The sequence below is a fragment of the Engystomops pustulosus genome, chromosome 4 (genome assembly GCF_040894005.1).
Source record: "Engystomops pustulosus chromosome 4, aEngPut4.maternal, whole genome shotgun sequence".
Classification (NCBI taxonomy): domain Eukaryota; kingdom Metazoa; phylum Chordata; class Amphibia; order Anura; family Leptodactylidae; genus Engystomops; species Engystomops pustulosus.
In genome coordinates this window covers 6,645,066-6,663,426 of record NC_092414.1, presented here as the reverse complement: position 1 = coordinate 6,663,426, position 18,361 = coordinate 6,645,066, and the positions used below count along the sequence as shown (strand labels likewise).

Here is an 18,361-nt window from a genome sequence, read left to right as displayed (position 1 = left end):
TCACTAGAGAGCAGCGGTACCATCACTGAGAATACAGCCTATCCCTCACTAGAGAGCAGCCTATCCATCACTGGGAATACAGCCTATCCATCACTAGAGAGCAGCAGTGCCATCACTGAGAATACAGCCTATCCATCACTAGAGAGCAGCGGCGCCATCACTGAGAATACAGCCTATCCATCACTAGAGAGCAGCGGTGCCATCACTGAGAATACAGCCTATCCATCACTAGAGAGCAGCGGTGTCATCACTGAGAATACAGCCTACCCATCACTAGAGAGCAGCGGTGCCATCACTGAGAATACAGCCTATCCATCACTAGAGAGCAGCGGTGCCATCACTGAGAATACAGCGTAACCATCACTAGAGAGCAGCGGCGCCATCACTGAGAATACAGCCTATCCATCACTAGAGAGCAGCGCTGCCATCACTGAGAATACAGCCTATCCATCACTAGAGAGCAGCGGCGCCATCACTGAGAATACAGCCTATCCATCACTAGAGAGCAGCGGCGCCATCACTGAGAATACAGCCTATCCATCACTAGAGAGCAGCGGTGACATCACTGAGAATACAGCCTATCCATCACTAGAGAGCAGCGGCACCATCACTGAGAATACAGCCTATCCATCACTAGAGAGCAGCAGTGCCATCACTGAGAATACAGCCTATCCATCACTAGAGAGCAGCGGCGCCATCACTGAGAATACAGCCTATCCATCACTAGAGAGCAGCGGCGCCATCACTGAGAATACAGCCTATCCGTCACTAGAGAGCAGCGGTGCCATCACTGAGAATACAGCCTATCCCTCACTAGAGAGCAGCGGTGCCATCACTGAGAATACAGCCTATCCATCACTAGAGAGTAGCGGTGCCATCACTGAGAATACAGCCTATCCATCACTAGAGAGCAGCGATGCCATCACTGAGAATACAGCCTATCCATCACTAGAGAGCAGCGGTGCCATCACTGAGAATACAGCCTATCCATCGCTAGAGAGCAGCGGTGCCATCACTGAGAATACAGCCTATCCCTCACTAGAGAGCAGCGGTGCCATCACTGAAAATACAGCCTATCCATCACTAGAGAGCAGCGGTGCCATCACTGAGAATACAGCCTATCCATCACTAGAGAGCAGCGGTGCCATCACTGAGAATACAGCCTATCCATCACTAGAGAGCAGCGGTGACATCACTGAGACTACAGCCTATCCATCACTAGAGAGCAGCGGTGCCATCACTGAGAATACAGCCTATCCATCACTAGAGAGCAGCGGTGCCATCACTGAGAATACAGCCTATCCATCACTAGAGAGCAGCGGTGACATCACTGAGACTACAGCCTATCCATCACTAGAGAGCAGCGGTGCCATCACTGAGAATACAGCCTATCCATCACTAGAGAGCAGCGGTGCCATCACTGAGAATACAGCCTATCCATCACTAGAGAGCAGCGGTGACATCACTGAGACTACAGCCTATCCATCACTAGAGAGCAGCGGTGCCATCACTGAGAATACAGCCTATCCATCACTAGAGAGCAGCGGTGCCATCACTGAGAATACAGCCTATCCATCACTAGAGAGCAGCGGCGCCATCACTGGGAATACAGTCTATCAATCACTAGAGAGCAGCGGTGCCATCACTGAGAATACAGCCTATCCCTCACTAGAGAGCAGCGGTGTCATCACTGAGAATACAGCCTGTCCATCGCTAGAGAGCAGCGGTGCCATCACTGAGAATACAGCCTATCCATCACTAGAGAGCAGCGGTGACATCACTGAGAATACAGCCTATCCATCACTAGAGAGCAGCGCTGCCATCACTGAGAATACAGCCTGTCCATCGCTAGAGAGCAGCGGTGCCATCACTGAGAATACAGCCTATCCATCACTAGAGAGCAGCGGTGCCATCACTGAGAATACAGCCTATCCATCACTAGAGAGCAGCGGTGCCATCACTGAGAATACAGCCTGTCCATCGCTAGAGAGCAGCGGTGCCATCACTGAGAATACAGCCTATCCATCACTAGAGAGCAGCGGTGCCATCACTGGGAATACAGTCTATCAATCACTAGAGAGCAGCGCTGCCATCACTGAGAATACAGCCTATCCATCACTAGAGAGCAGCGGTGACATCACTGAGAATACAGCCTATCCATCACTAGAGAGTAGCGGTGCCATCACTGAGAATACAGCCTATCCATCACTAGAGAGCAGAGGTGCCATCACTGAGAATACAGCCTATCCATCACTAGAGAGCAGCGGCGCCATCACTGAGAATACAGCCTATCCATCACTAGAGAGCAGCGGTGACATCACTGAGACTACAGCCTATCCATCACTAGAGAGCAGCGGTGCCATCACTGAGAATACAGCCTATCCATCACTAGAGAGCAGCGGTGCCATCACTGAGAATACAGCCTATCCATCACTAGAGAGCAGCGGTGACATCACTGAGACTACAGCCTATCCATCACTAGAGAGCAGCGGTGCCATCACTGAGAATACAGCCTATCCATCACTAGAGAGCAGCGGTGCCATCACTGAGAATACAGCCTATCCATCACTAGAGAGCAGCGGCGCCATCACTGGGAATACAGTCTATCAATCACTAGAGAGCAGCGGTGCCATCACTGAGAATACAGCCTATCCATCACTAGAGAGCAGCGGTGCCATCACTGAGAATACAGCCTATCCATCACTAGAGAGCAGCGGTGCCATCACTGAGAATACAGCCTATCCCTCACTAGAGAGCAGCGGTGTCATCACTGAGAATACAGCCTGTCCATCGCTAGAGAGCAGCGGTGCCATCACTGAGAATACAGCCTATCCATCACTAGAGAGCAGCGGTGACATCACTGAGAATACAGCCTATCCATCACTAGAGAGCAGCGCTGCCATCACTGAGAATACAGCCTGTCCATCGCTAGAGAGCAGCGGTGCCATCACTGAGAATACAGCCTATCCATCACTAGAGAGCAGCGGTGCCATCACTGAGAATACAGCCTATCCATCACTAGAGAGCAGCGGTGCCATCACTGAGAATACAGCCTGTCCATCGCTAGAGAGCAGCGGTGCCATCACTGAGAATACAGCCTATCCATCACTAGAGAGCAGCGGTGCCATCACTGGGAATACAGTCTATCAATCACTAGAGAGCAGCGCTGCCATCACTGAGAATACAGCCTATCCATCACTAGAGAGCAGCGGTGACATCACTGAGAATACAGCCTATCCATCACTAGAGAGTAGCGGTGCCATCACTGAGAATACAGCCTATCCATCACTAGAGAGCAGAGGTGCCATCACTGAGAATACAGCCTATCCATCACTAGAGAGCAGCGGCGCCATCACTGAGAATACAGCCTATCCATCACTAGAAAGCAGCTATCACTGAGAATACAGCCTATCCATCACTAGAGAGCAGCGGTGACATCACTGAGAATACAGCCTATCCATCACTAGAGAGCAGCGGCGCCATCACTGAGAATACAGCCTATCCATCACTAGAGAGCAGCGGCGCCATCACTGAGAATACAGCCTATCCATCACTAGAGAGCAGCGGCGCCATCACTGAGAATACAGCCTATCCATCACTAGAGAGTAGCGGTGCCATCACTGAGAATACAGCCTATCCATCACTAGAGAGCAGCGGTGCCATCACTGAGAATACAGCCTATCCATCACTAGAGAGCAGCGGTGCCGTCACTGAGAATACAGCCTGTCCATCGCTAGAGAGCAGCGGTGCCATCACTGAGAATACAGCCTATCCATCACTAGAGAGCAGCGGTGACATCACTGAGAATACAGCCTATCCATCACTAGAGAGCAGCGGTGCCATCACTGAGAATACAGCCTATCCATCACTAGAGAGCAGCGGTGCCATCACTGAGAATACAGTCTATCCATCACTAGAGAGCAGCGCTGCCATCACTGAGAATACAGCCTATCCATCACTAGAGAGCAGCGGTGTCATCACTGAGAATACAGCCTATCCATCACTAGAGAGCAGCGGTGACATCACTGAGAATACAGCATATCCATCACTAGAGAGCAGCGGTGCCATCACTGACAATACAGCCTATCCCTCACTAGAGAGCAGCGGTGACATCACTGAGAATACAGCCTATCCATCACTAGAGAGCAGCGGCGCCATCACTGAGAATACAGCCTATCCATCACTAGAGAGCAGCGGTGCCATCACTGAGAATACAGCCTATCCATCACTAGAGAGCAGCGGTGCCATCACTGACAATACAGCCTATCCATCACTAGAGAGCAGCGGTGCCATCACTGAGAATACAGCCTATCCATCACTAGAGAGCAGCGGTGCCATCACTATGTGAATATTTCTAGAGAAGGTGCTAGTTCAGAGCTATGTAATTAGAGGGGTGACATCTCACAGCAGCACAGAGCATGTCAGGATAGTTCTGTGTGTCAGTCACACACAAGGAGAATGGTCTCCCAGCAGCACAGAGTGTTTCAGGAGACAGTAGGATCTTGTCAGTGAGGATGGGTTTGGATCCATCATTTGTGGTAGTTTCAGCACCATGGTCAGCACCTCCTGAGGCCAGTAGTGACTGCAGCTGCTGCGCTCCTCTTTGCTGGCTGATAATGGTGGGAGGTGGGTGGTGGATCTCATTGTGCGCTACAGATGCGAGATCAGCGCTAATTACAGGGGAGAGACAGCAGCGAGACATCCCGAGCAACACCCCAAAACTACAGCAAACACATAATGAGGGGGACAAGACGAGGGGCGGGGGGCACAGGGACCAAAATAGCAGGACATGGGAGGAAGAGACAGCAAGAGAGGGGGAGAGACAGCAAGACAGGGGAAAGAGACAGCAAGAGGGGGGAAGAGACAGCAAGAGAGGGGAAGAGACAGCAAGAGAGGGGGAGAGACAGCAAGAGAGGGGGAGAGACAGCAAGACAGGGGAAGAGACAGCAAGAGAGGGGGAGAGACAGCAAGAGAGGGGGAGAGACAGCAAGAGGGGGGAAGAGACAGTAAGAGGGGAAAGAGACAGCAAGAGGGGGGAAGAGACAGCAAGAGAGGGGGAGAGACAGCAAGAGAGGGGGAGAGACAGCAAGAGAGGGGGAGAGACAGCAAGAGAGGGGGAGAGACAGCAAGAGAGGGGGAGAGACAGCAAGAGAGGGGGAGAGACAGCAAGAGGGGGGGAGAGACAGCAAGAGGGGGGAAGAGACAGCAAGAGAGGGGGAGAGACAGCAAGAGAAGGGGAGAAGAGACAGCAAGAGAGGGGGAAGAGACAGCAAGAGAGGGAAGAGACAGCAAGAGAGGGAAGAGACAGAAGAGGGGGGAAGAGACAGCAAGAGAGGGGGAGAGACAGCAAGAGGGGGGAAGAGACAGCAAGAGAGGATAGAGACAGCAAGAGAGGGGGAGAGACAGCAAGAGAGGGGGAGAGACAGCAAGAGAGGGGGAAGAGACAGCAAGAGAGGGGGAGAGACAGCAAGAGAGGGGGAGAGACAGCAAGAGAGGGGGAGAGACAGCAAGAGAGGGGGAGAGACAGCAAGAGAGGGAAGAGACAGAAGAGGGGGGAAGAGACAGCAAGAGAGGGGGAGAGACAGCAAGAGGGGGGAAGAGACAGCAAGAGAGGATAGAGACAGCAAGAGAGGGGGAGAGACAGCAAGAGAGGGGGAGAGACAGCAAGAGAGGGGAAGAGACAGCAAGAGAGGGAAGAGACAGAAGAGGGGGGAAGAGACAGCAAGAGAGGGGGAGAGACAGCAAGAGAGGGGGAGAGACAGCAAGAGAGGGGAAGAGACAGCAAGAGAGGGAAGAGACAGAAGAGGGGGGAAGAGACAGCAAGAGAGGGGGAGAGACAGCAAGAGGGGGGAAGAGACAGCAAGAGAGGATAGAGACAGCAAGAGAGGGGGAGAGACAGCAAGAGAGGGGGAGAGACAGCAAGAGAGGGGGAAGAGACAGCAAGAGAGGGGGAGAGACAGCAAGAGAGGGGGAGAGACAGCAAGAGAGGGGGAGAGACAGCAAGAGAGGGGGAGAGACAGCAAGAGAGGGGGAGAGACAGCAAGAGGGGAAAGAGACAGCAAGAGGGGGGGAAGAGACAGCAAGAGAGGGAAGAGACAGCAAGAGAGGATAGAGACAGCAAGAGAGGGGGAGAGACAGCAAGAGAGGGGAAGAGACAGCAAGAGGGGGGGAAGAGACAGCAAGAGAGGGAAGAGACAGCAAGAGAGGATAGAGACAGCAAGAGAGGGGGAGAGACAGAAAGAGAAGGGGAGAAGAGACAGCAAGAGAGGGAAAGAGACAGCAAGAGAGGGAAGAGACAGCAAGAGAGGGGAAGAGACAGCAAGAGAGGGAAGAGACAGCAAGAGAGGGAAGAGACAGCAAGAGAGGGAAGAGACAGCAAGAGGGGGGAAGAGACAGCAAGAGAAGGAAAGAGACAGCAAGAGAGGGGGAGAGACAGCAAGAGAGGGGAAGAGACAGCAAGAGAGGGGAAGAGACAGCAAGAGAGGGAAGAGACAGCAAGAGAGGGGATGAGACAGCAAGAGAGGGAAGAGACAGCAAGAGAGGGAAGAGACAGCAAGAGAGGGAAGAGACAGCAAGAGAGGGAAGAGACAGCAAGAGAGGGAAGAGACAGCAAGAGAGGGAAGAGACAGCAAGAGAGGGAAGAGACAGCAAGAGAGGGAAGAGACAGCAAGAGAGGGAAGAGACAGCAATAGAGGGAAGAGACAGCAAGAGGGGGGAGAGACAGCAAGAGGGGGGAGAGACGGCAATGGAGGGAAGAGACAGCAAGAGAGGGGGGGAGAGACAGAAAGAGAGGGGGAGAGACAGCAAGAGGGGGGAAGAGACAGCAAGAGAGGGGGAGAGACAGCAAGAGGGGGGAAGAGACAGCAAGAGAGGGGGAGAGACAGCAAGAGAGGGGGAGAGACAGAAAGAGAGGGGGAGAGACAGAAAGAGAGGGGGAGAGACAGAAAGAGAGGGGAAGAGACAGCAAGAGAGGGGGAGAGACAGCAAGAGAGGGGGAGAGACAGAAAGAGAGGGGGAGAGACAGCAAGAGAGGGGGAGAGGAAGCAAAAGAAATAGAGACAGCAAGAGAGGTTAGTGACCAGTGATTCAGTACCTACAGTGATGGCGCCTCCTGTGGACACTATGGGGCTTATTTACTAAGGGTCCCGTGGCCACATTTCCGTTGGGTTTTCCGACGTTCTCGGGGATTGCGCCGCTGGGACAGGGATTTAGAAGGGGATTGTGTTGCATGCGATCGGATTTTGGTGCTTACATGCGACAGAAATCCGGGGGCGGCCGTCGGATGATCCGACTGATTCGGACTGAGCGCAGGGTTTAACTTTAAAATTGTGTCGCAACCAATGCACTTACATGCACCCGGAAGAAGAAGGTGAACTCAGCGGGGAAGTGAATCGTGGCACAGGGCATTCCGGTCGGACACTTCGGGTCGGGTAACGCGCAGGACCGGATAAGTAAATGTGCCCCTGTGTGTACTGACCAGTGATGGCGCCTCCGGTGGACACTATGGGGCACATTTACTAAGGGTCCCGCGGCCGCATTTTCATTGGGTTTCCCGTCTTTTCGGGGATCGCGCTGGGGATTGTGTTGCACGCGATCGGTTTATGTCGCAATTGCGTCGGCTTTCACGCTACACAAATCGGGGGGGCGGGCACGCAATGTTGGTGAATCGCGACGGATTTCATCCTCATCGGACAGTCTGGATCGGGGATCGCGACAGGAGCGGGTAAGTAAATGAGCCCCTATATGTACTGACCAGTGATGGCGCCTCCTGTGGACACAGGACCCTATTAGCTCCTGTCCGTTTATAAGTAATTAGAAATATGTTTGTGTATATTTTCGTCCATATGTTAAGCTTTTTTATGTATACATGTATTTGTGTGTAATGTGTGTATGTATACATGTATTTGTGTGTAATGTGTGTATGCGCCTGGATGCCTGTGTGTGTGTGTGTATATATATATATGTATATGTCTGCCTATACTTGTGTCTGCAGGCAGACGGTGTATATATACATATATGTATGTGTGTATGTATACATGTATTTGTGTGTAATGTGTGTACACGCCTGGATGCTTGTGTGTGTATATATATATATATATATATATATATATATATATATATATATATATATATGTATATGTCTGCCTATACTTGTGTATGCGCCTGGATGCTTGTGTCTATGTACAAGTGTATATCTGTATATATGTATATGTCTGCCTATACTTGTGACTGCAGTCAGCATGTATTGACATATATGTATGTATGTATGTATGTATGTGTGTATATACGGTATGTACTTGTGTCTAACGTATGTAGGCGCCTGGATGACTGTGTATGTATAAATATGTATAGGTCAGTCTATACTTGTGACTGCAGGCAGCATGTATGTAAATATATGTACTGTATGTATATATGTATGTGTGTGTAATGTATGTACACGCTTGGATGCTTGTGTATATGTATGTATGTATATATATATATATATATGTGTGTGTGTATGTGTGTGTCTGCCTATACTTGAAGCTGCAGGCAGGATGTATATACATGTATGTATATATGTATTTGTGTGTAATGTATGTACGTGTCTGGATGCTTATCTATGTGTGTAGCGGTATATATCTGTATGTGTGTGTGTATACTTGAGGCTGCAGGCAGGATGTATATACATGTATGTATATATGTATATATGTATGTGTGTGTAATGTATGTACGTGCCTGGATGCTGATCTATGTATGTAGCGGTATATATCTGTATGTGTGTGATTCCTTCCCCCTTGTGGCTGCAGGCAGGGTGTATATACATGTATGTATGTATGTATATATGTATTTGTGTGTAATGTATGTACGTGCCTGGATGCTGATCTATGTATGTAGCGGTATATATCTGTATGTGTGTGTGTATACTTGTGGCTGCAGGCAGGATGTATATACATGTATGTATGTATGTTTGTATATATGTATTTGTGTGTAATGTATGTACATGCCTGGATGCTTATCTATGTATGTAGACGTATATATCTGTATGTGTGTGTGTATACTTGTGGCTGCAGGCAGGGTGTATACACATATATGTATGTATATATGTATGTGTGTGTAATGTATGTACGTGTCTGGATGCTTATCTATGTGTGTAGCGGTATATATCTGTATGTGTGTGTGTATACTTGTGGCTGCAGGCAGGGTGTATACACATATATGTATGTATGTATATATGTATGTGTGTGTAATGTATGTACGTGTCTGGATGCTTATCTATGTGTGTAGCGGTATATATCTGTATGTGTGTGTGTATACTTGAGGCTGCAGGCAGGATGTATACACATATATGTATGTATGTATATATGTATGTGTGTGTAATGTATGTACGTGCCTGGATGCTGATCTATGTATGTAGCGGTATATATCTGTATGTGTGTGTGTATACTTGTGGCTGCAGGCAGGGTGTATATACATGTATGTATGTATGTATGTATGTATATATGTATGTGTGTGTAATGTATGTACGTGCCTGGATGCTGATCTATGTATGTAGCGGTATATATCTGTATGTGTATGATTCCTTCCCCCTTGTGGCTGCAGGCAGGGTGTATATACATGTATGTAGCTGTGGCTGGGGGGTTACACGTGTCTGGTGTGTGTGTCCTGCCGCCTGCCTCCTCTGCTCGGTGCATTGAGTCGCTGTCATCCTACGTCGCCTCCGTGTCTCTTGCTCTCTCATTCTCCTGGGCTTCCCTGCGCACTCACATCTCCCTGCGCTCTCTGCTCGCATCTCCCTGCGCTCTCCTCTCACTGCCGTCTCGGACCCTCTTGTTTATTGTCTCCCCCCCCCACTCCTCTCCTTCCCCAAGGATGAAAGGTTGAAGCAGCGGCGTCGGCTCCTGGCATCGTCACCATCTGAAGCCCATGACTGGCACACGTCGTCTCCTCCTGGCTGCCATCCGCCTGTCAGGGTCCTCAGACCTCCCAGGAGCACGGTAAGGAGAATTTGGGGTGATTTGGAGGAACAGGTGTGGATGGCGAGCGGTGGGCGATGCTTTAGGGTCATGTATACTTCCCGACATTAACCCCTTCATATAATGTGATACCACAATGTAAGGTCATGTATGCAGGGGGGGTATACAGCGAGCGGCACAATATGTGCCCACCCCCCAGAGCCCTACACATACCCAGCACTGCAGGGGGCATCACATCCCAATCCACTGCCCACCCTGATGAACACATTACTTACATGTGATATATGCCAATAGATTGTCAGCTCTGCGGTTGGCGCAGGCTTGTGCCTTTGTTACTATATTGGATAGGAGATGACATTTCTGCTGCCCCCCCCCCCTCTTTAAACCGTTGATGTTGAGTGTTGTACTACATTTATATATAACCACCATATTGGCGCCTTCTATCGACTTTGTTACATGTGACCCATCAGATTTTGATCAGTCCCCCTCTCCCCTCCCAAATCGCTATTTCACTGTTTCAGTAAGAATCACCCTGGAGCAGATTATTAATATTTCAGATTTCACCAATAAAATGTACAAAGTCAAAGGTCGGCGCTGATAAATGAGGTCAAACTGACTGTTTTGTATACAACCATCTTTCAACTTTGTAACTTGTACCACAGTGGACTCTGATCAGCCCCAGGATCCGAACATCCCACTATTCCAGTCCGGATCACCCTGCAAACATCTGTTTCCACTATTAAAAACTGCAAAGATGTAGGACGGCGCTGAGGTACGGCGACACATTTGCACCTTTGGGCGGCTTTGTTACACGTGTCAAAAATTTTACCTTAAATCTATTTTCCACCTTTCCTGTAAGAATCACCCTACAACCAAAAGTTTGCAAATTTATATAAATTTCACCAGTAAAATCTGCAAAGTTGAAGGAGGGTGCATATACACGTAAAACCAACTGTTTTGATCTAATAGCAATATTTGCACCATCCATCTTTCTTGCAAGTAAGAAAATTTTGATCCATCCCCTCCCCGAACCTTGTATACCCCAAAATAACCCAATGTAGTACGGTGCGGCTAAACGCCAACAAATTGCGCTGTAGATGATCACCATGTTTGCGTCATCTTATATGTAACTCTTATATGTAACATAGAAGATTCTGGTCGGCTCCTCCTCCTAAATTGCTAATTTTATTCACTATTCTGGTAAGAATCTCTCTGGAGTATAAACTATACAACAAATATGCAAATTTATGTAGATTTCAACGCAAAGATGAAGGACGGCGTCGATAGAAGGCAATAAACTTGTATCTCACCATTTTTGTGCCATCTTTCACTAGTGTAATATCAGATATTGATCAGCCCCTCCCTGTATGTCTACTATCTACTAATCCAGTACATACAAACATATTTCTAAAGATTCCACAAAGTTGAAGGATGGTGCAAATAAAATGTTTCTTTGGAAGACACATATGAAGCGTAGAAGAGCCCCTGCCCCTGGAATAACTGCTGTATAACACAGATCTCCAGAGCGGAGACCTGTAGCCGCGCTATTATAGCTGCAGCCGGTAGTGTCACCGCCCCTTTAAGAGAGACGTGGACAGACCTGAACTCTCTTTACTTATTTTTATCTTCTAAATGTCTCATTTACTCCAGAAAATCCTCCAGCGCCGATCATCAATAAGGAGGCGAAAGTGTGAAACTAGAAACATAAGGGGGAAGTGATCACCCACCGAGAGTGGAGCTACAGCGGGCTATTATCTCAGCCCAAGAGACCCCCGCCCCTAACAGGAGACCCCAAATATATAAGAGCTCAGGAGAATGAGACAGAATTATTTATATCAGATAACAGAGATCAATGCAAGATATTACAGCACAGCAACACGTCGTACAAGGAGGCGATCAAACATGTGTCTTATATAGCGGATATGTATTCCTGTACATAGGGGGCAGTATTATAGTAGTTATATCCCTGTACATAGGGGGCAGTATTATAGTAGTTATATTCCTGTACATAGGGGCAGTATTATAGTAGTTATATTCCTGTACATAGGGGGCAGTATTATAGTAGTTATATTCCTCTACATAGGGGGCAGTATTATAGTAGTTATATTCCTGTACATAGGGGGCAGTATTATAGTAGTTATATTCTTGTACATGGGGGGCAGTATTATAGTAGTTATATTCCTGTACATAGGGGGCAGTATTATAGTAGTTATATTCTTGTACATAGGGGGCAGTATTATAGTAGTTATATTCCTGTACATAGGGGGCAGTATTATAGTAGTTATATTCCTGTACATAGGGGGCAGTATTATAGTAGTTATATTCCTGTACATAGGGGGCAGTATTATAGTAGTTATATTCCTGTACATAGGGGGCAGTATTATAGTAGTTATATTCTTGTACATAGGGGGCAGTATTATAGTAGTTATATTCTTGTACATAGGGGGCAGTATTATAGTAGTTATATTCCTGTACATAGGGGGCAGTATTATAGTAGTTATATTCCTGTACATAGGGGGCAGTATTATAGTAGTTATATTCCTGTACATAGGGGTCAGTATTATAGTAGTTATATTCCTGTACATAGGGGGCAGTATTATTGTAGTTATATTCCTGTACATAGGGGGCAGTATTATAGTAGTTATATTCCTGTACATAGGGGGCAGTATTATAGTAGTTATATTCCTGTACATAGGGGGCAGTATTATAGTAGTTATATTCTTGTACATAGGGGGCAGTATTATAGTAGTTATATTCCTGTACATAGGGGGCAGTATTATAGTAGTTATATTCCTGTACATAGGGGGCAGTATTATTGTAGTTATATTCCTGTACATAGGGGGCAGTATTATAGTAGTTATATTCCTGTACATAGGGGGCAGTATTATAGTAGTTATATTCTTGTACATAGGGGGCAGTATTATAGTAGTTATATTCCTGTACATAGGGGGCAGTATTATAGTAGTTATATTCCTGTACATAGGGGGCAGTATTATAGTAGTTATATTCCTGTACATAGGGGGCAGTATTATAGTAGTTATATTCCTGTACATAGGGGGCAGTATTATAGTAGTTATATTCTTGTACATAGGGGGCAGTATTATAGTAGTTATATTCCTGTACATAGGGGGCAGTATTATAGTAGTTATATTCTTGTACATAGGGGGAGTATTATAGTAGTTATATTCTTGTACATAGGGGGCAGTATTATAGTAGTTATATTCCTGTACATAGGGGGCAGTATTATAGTAGTTATATTCCTGTACATAGGGGGCAGTATTATAGTAGTTATATTCCTGTACATAGGGGGCAGTATTATAGTAGTTATATTCCTGTACATAGGGGGCAGTATTATAGTAGTTATATTCTTGTACATAGGGGGCAGTATTATAGTAGTTATATTCCTGTACATAGGGGGCAGTATTATAGTAGTTATATTCTTGTACATAGGGGGAGTATTATAGTAGTTATATTCTTGTACATAGGGGGCAGTATTATAGTAGTTATATTCCTGTACATAGGGGGCAGTATTATAGTAGTTATATTCTTGTACATAGGGGGCAGTATTATAGTAGTTATATTCCTGTACATAGGGGGCAGTATTATAGTAGTTATATTCCTGTACATAGGGGGCAGTATTATAGTAGTTATATTCCTGTACATAGGGAGCAGTATTATAGTAGTTATATTCCTGTACATAGGGGGCAGTATTATAGTAGATATATTCTTGTACATAGGGGGCAGTATTATAGTAGTTATATTCCTGTACATAGGGGGCAGTATTATAGTAGTTATATTCCTGTACATAGGGGCAGTATTATAGTAGTTATATTCCGGTACATAGGGGGCAGTATTATAGTAGTTATATTCCGGTACATAGGGGGCAGTATTATAGTAGTTATATTCCTGTACATAGCGGGCAGTATTATAGTAGTTATATTCTTGTACATAGGGGGCAGTATTATAGTAGTTATATTCCTGTACATAGCGGGCAGTATTATAGTAGTTATATTCTTGTACATAGGGGGCAGTATTATAGTAGTTATATTCCTGTACATAGGGGGCAGTATTATAGTAGTTATATTCCTGTACATAGGGGGCAGTATTATAGTAGTTATATTCCTGTACATAGGGGGCAGTATTATAGTAGTTATATTCCTGTACATAGGGGGCAGTATTATAGTAGTTATATTCCTGTACATAGGGGGCAGTATTATAGTAGTTATATTCCTGTACATAGGGGCAGTATTATAGTAGTTATATTCTTGTACATAGGGGGCAGTATTATAGTAGTTATATTCCTGTACATAGGGGGCAGTATTATAGTAGTTATATTCCTGTACATAGGGGGCAGTATTATAGTAGTTATATTCCTGGACATAGGGGGCAGTATTATAGTAGTTATATTCCTGTACATAGGGGGCAGTATTATAGTAGTTATATTCCTGTACATAGGGGGCAGTATTATAGTAGTTATATTCCTGGACATAGGGGGCAGTATTATAGTAGTTATATTCCTGTACATAGGGGGTAGTATTATAGTAGTTATATTCCTGGACATAGGGGACAGTATTATAGTAGTTATATTCTTATACATAGTGTGCAGTATTATAGTAGTTATATTCTTGTACATAGGGGGCAGTATTATAGTAGTTATATTCCTGTACATAGGGAGCAGTATTATAGTAGTTATATTCCTGTACATAGGGAGCAGTATTATAGTAGTTATAGTCTTGTACATAGGGGGCAGTATTATAGTAGTTATATATCTAGGGGGCAGTATTATAGTAGTTATATCCCTGTACACAGGGGGCAGTATTATAGTAGTTATATTCCTGTACATAGGAGGCAGTATTATAGTAGGTATATTCCTGTACATAGGGGGCAGTATTATAGTAGTTATATTCCTGTACATAGGGGGCAGTATTATAGTAGTTATATCCCTGTACATAGGGGGCAGTATTATAGTAGTTATATTCTTATACATAGTGTGCAGTATTATAGTAGTTATATTCTTGTACATAGGGGGCAGTATTATAGTAGTTATATTCTTGTACATAGGGGGCAGTATTATAGTAGTTATATTCTTATACATAGTGTGCAGTATTATACTAGTTATATTCTTGTACATAGGGGGCAGTATTATAGTATTTATATTCCTGTACATAGGGGGCAGTATTATAGTAGTTATATTCCTGTACATAGGGGGCAGTATTATAGTAGTTATATTCCTGTACATAGGTGGCAGTATTATAGTAGTTATATTCTTGTACATAGGGGGCAGTATTATAGTAGTTATATTCTTGTACATAGGGGGCAGTATTATAGTAGTTATAGTCTTGTACATAGGGGGCAGTATTATAGTAGTTATATTCCTGTACATAGGGGGCAGTATTATAGTAGTTATAGTCTTGTACATAGGGGCAGTATTATAGTAGTTATATTCTTGTACATAGGGGGCAGTATTATAGTAGTTATGTTCTTGTACATAGGGGGCAGTATTATAGTAGTTATATTCTTGTACATAGGGGGCAGTATTATAGTAGTTATATTCTTGTACATAGGAGGCAGTATTATAGTAGTTATATTCTTGTACATAGGGGGCAGTATTATAGTAGTTATATTCTTGTACATAGGGGGCAGTATTATAGTAGTTATATTCCTGTACATAGGGGCAGTATTATAGTAGTTATATTCCTGTACATAGGGGGCAGTATTATAGTAGTTATATTCTTGTACACAGGGGGCAGTGTTATAGCAGTTATATTCCTGTACATAGGGGGCAGTATTATAGTAGTTATATTCTTGTACATAGGGGGCAGTATTATAATAGTTGTATTCTTGTACATAGGGGTCAGTATTATAGTAGTTATATTCCTGTACATAGGGGGCAGTATTATAGTAGTTATATTCTTGTACATAGGAGGCAGTATTATAGTAGTTATATTCCTGTACATAGGGGGCAGTATTATAGTAGTTATATTCTTGTACATAGGGGGCAGTATTATAGTAGTTATATTCTTGTACATAGGGGGGCAGTATTATAGTAGTTATATTCTTGTACATAGGGGGCAGTATTATAATAGTTGTATTCTTGTACATAGGGGTCAGTATTATAGTAGTTATATTCCTGTACATAGGGGGCAGTATTATAATAGTTATATTCTTGTACATAGGAGGCAGTATTATAGTAGTTATATTCCTGTACATAGGGGGCAGTATTATAGTAGTTATATTCTTGTACCTAGGGGGCAGTATTATAGTAGTTATATTCCTGTACATAGGGGGCAGTATTATAGTAGTTATATTCTTGTACATAGGGGGCAGTATTATAGTAGTTATATCCCTGTACATAGGGGGCAGTATTATAGTAGTTATATTCTTGTACATAGGGGGGCAGTATTATAGTAGTTATATTCTTGTACATAGGCGGCAGTATTATAGTAGTTATATCCCTGTACATAGGGAGCAGTATTATAGTAGTTATATTCTTGTACATAGGGGGCAGTATTATAGTAGTTATATTCTTGTACATAGGGGGCAGTATTATAGTAGTTATATCCCTGTACATAGGGAGCAGTATTATAGTAGTTATATTCTTGTACATAGGGGGCAGTATTATAGTAGTTATATTCCTGTACATAGGGGGCAGTATTATAGTAGTTATATTCTTGTACATAGGGGGGCAGTATTATAGTAGTTATATTCTTGTACATAGGGGGCAGTATTATAGTAGTTATTTCCCTGTACATAGGGGCAGTATTATAGTAGTTATATTCTTGTACATAGGGGGCAGTATTATAGTAGTTATATTCCTGTACATAGGGGCAGTATTATAGTAGTTATATTCCTGTACATAGGGGGCAGTATTATAGTAGTTATATTCTTGTACATAGGGGGCAGTATTATAGTAGTTATATTCCTGTACATAGGGGGCAGTATTATAGTAGTTATATTCTTGTACATAGGGGGCAGTATTATAGTAGTTATATTCCTGTACATAGGGGGCAGTATTATAGTAGTTATATTCTTGTACATAGGGGGCAGTATTATAGTAGTTATATTCTTGTACATAGGGGGCAGTATTATAGTACAGTTTGTGTTGGTAGCTCTTTGGCTGTAGGGTTGTTTGTACCTGTGTACTACAAATATGTCCTCCAATACAAAGAATTACAAAAAATTGAGTTTTGGACAATTCCTCTATAAATTGTCTCCTTTCATTTCTTGCTGCGGCTCTATTACGGGTGATGGGAGATATTCCTGACCATTATCTTGTCACCTCGCTGCGGTGTGTGATGAGCTGTCAGTGATTCTGTACAATTCCCCCTTTCCTGTAAATATCACCATGAACATCAAACCTTAGAGGCAGGGATGGCCTTGGGTGCTGATCACACAGGAGGGGACACTTACTTTTAGGTTTTATATGAAATTTGCCTTAACCAGACATAGATGTTTGCTTCAGAGAAGGGAGATTTGCCACATTTTTTCTGAAAAGGGCAAATTTGGGGTATGATGTAAAAATTTCATGAACTGGGAGAGAATGTCATGAGACATTGCCCATGTTGCACCGTGCATCGTCAATAAAGTTGATTTAAATTATCCTCCTTTATATGTGGTGTGTTAGGGAGAAAAAGGAAACTGCTGTTGTCCATAGCAACCAATCAGATTCGAGCTTCTATCTCTCCAGTGCAGGTTGGAATATGGAAGAAGCGATGTGATTGGTTGCTCTGGCAGCAGCCTCCATGTTGTGTCTCTGGTCTGGATCCAGGCCTGGATGATTACATCCGGTCCTGACTCCGCATACAATCAGACCTGTAACCACTGATTACTATTACCGCCGCCCGATCACTGTGATGCCAGGAAGGTGGCAGCGCAGCAGCATCCAGAATTACATGAAGCCCTCACTCACAAGATGGAAGGGAAATAGATTCATTACAAGTCAATCCTGCGGGAAGAGGGGCAGACATTGGCGAGAGGAGAGGAAGGAGGGAAGAAAGAAAGAAGAGAGGGAAAGAGGAGCAGACAGGGATGAATGGAGAGGAAGGAAGGAGAGAAGAAGCAATGGAAAGAGGAGCAGACAGGGACGAGAAGTGAGGAGGGAAGGAAGGAAGGAAGGAAGGAAGGAAGGAAGGAAGAAGAGAGAGGGAAAATGGAGAAGAGAGGGGGAAGGAAGGAGGGAAGAAGGAAGGCAAAGGGGAGCAGACTGGGGAGAGAAGAGAGGAAGGAAGCGAATAAGGAAGGCGAAGAGGTGCAGAGAGGGGAGAGGAATGAAGGAAAAAAAGAGCAGACAGGGGGAGAGAAAAGGAAGGAAGGAGGGAAGACAAAGGAAAGAGGATCAGACAGGGACGAGAGGAAGGTGGGAAAGAAGAAGAGAAGGAAAGAGGAGTAGACAAGAGCAAGTGCAGAGG

At 44.9% G+C, this 18,361-nt stretch overlaps 2 protein-coding genes across 8 annotated transcripts in view; one reads left to right on the top strand and one right to left on the bottom strand.

The window, feature by feature from the left end:
• Nucleotides 1–18,361, bottom strand: part of CACNA2D4 (calcium voltage-gated channel auxiliary subunit alpha2delta 4) — a 142,508-nt gene that overhangs the window by 17,989 nt on the left and 106,158 nt on the right. The window lies entirely within an intron of this gene.
• Nucleotides 9,658–18,361, top strand: part of LRTM2 (leucine rich repeats and transmembrane domains 2) — a 40,597-nt gene continuing 31,893 nt past the window's right edge. Inside the window, exon 1 of one of the 2 annotated variants that reach the window (XM_072144926.1) lies at nt 9,658–9,974. The gene's annotated coding sequence lies outside the window, so the exon portion shown is untranslated. The remainder of the gene's footprint in view (nt 9,975–18,361) is intronic. The other variant, XM_072144924.1, reaches the window with a different exon arrangement.